Genomic DNA, 673 nt, shown 5'->3' with positions numbered 1-673 from the left:
AGGGAAGGGAAGGGAAGGGAAAAGAGAGGAAAGAAGAGAAGGAAGGAAAAATAAAAGAAAAAAATAAAAATAAAGAAAGAAAACAGCAAGAGAGCACGAGATCCTTCATTCCTGCCAACCTGCCAAATTTAATGCTCCGTCAAATTATTCCAGAGTAGGGCCCAAATGCCTGAGAAGGAAAATCTGAACTTTCACTTTGATACAGAATGACATGAGAAAATCTCACGGAAGCAGGACAAACACCCAGGAGTTGGGCTGCGTATATCCTAAACCGGCCACAGCGGTTACCGGTAGCATTCCCTATGATTTCCCAGGGATTTGGTCCAGGCACACAAACGGAAAATGGGATACAGGGCAGGGGCTGTTTCCTGCTCCTCTTCCAAAACACAAACCAAAGCGTCTCCCTCTGGTGCAATCAGGCAGCGGGAACGCTTGTGCCTCGGGATTTTGCACAGCCGAAGGGACCCGGGGTGAATATTTACTGCCAACCCCTTACTGCTTTTAGCTATAATATAATCCCAGGGGCACAGCCAGGTTTGGATGTCTGCTACGCCTTGCTGATTGAAATAGGTTTGTCCGGCTTTTTATTCTATTTTTAAACAGAGTTTAGATAAAGATTTTTAAGGGATACTGAATATATATATTTTTTAAGGGGGAGCAGTCGGTTCCCCCT

This window comes from Charadrius vociferus, unplaced genomic scaffold, assembly GCF_000708025.1.
Source record: "Charadrius vociferus isolate BGI_N301 unplaced genomic scaffold, ASM70802v2 scaffold317, whole genome shotgun sequence".
In the NCBI taxonomy this organism is placed as follows: domain Eukaryota; kingdom Metazoa; phylum Chordata; class Aves; order Charadriiformes; family Charadriidae; genus Charadrius; species Charadrius vociferus.
This window is presented reverse-complemented; position numbering follows the sequence as displayed.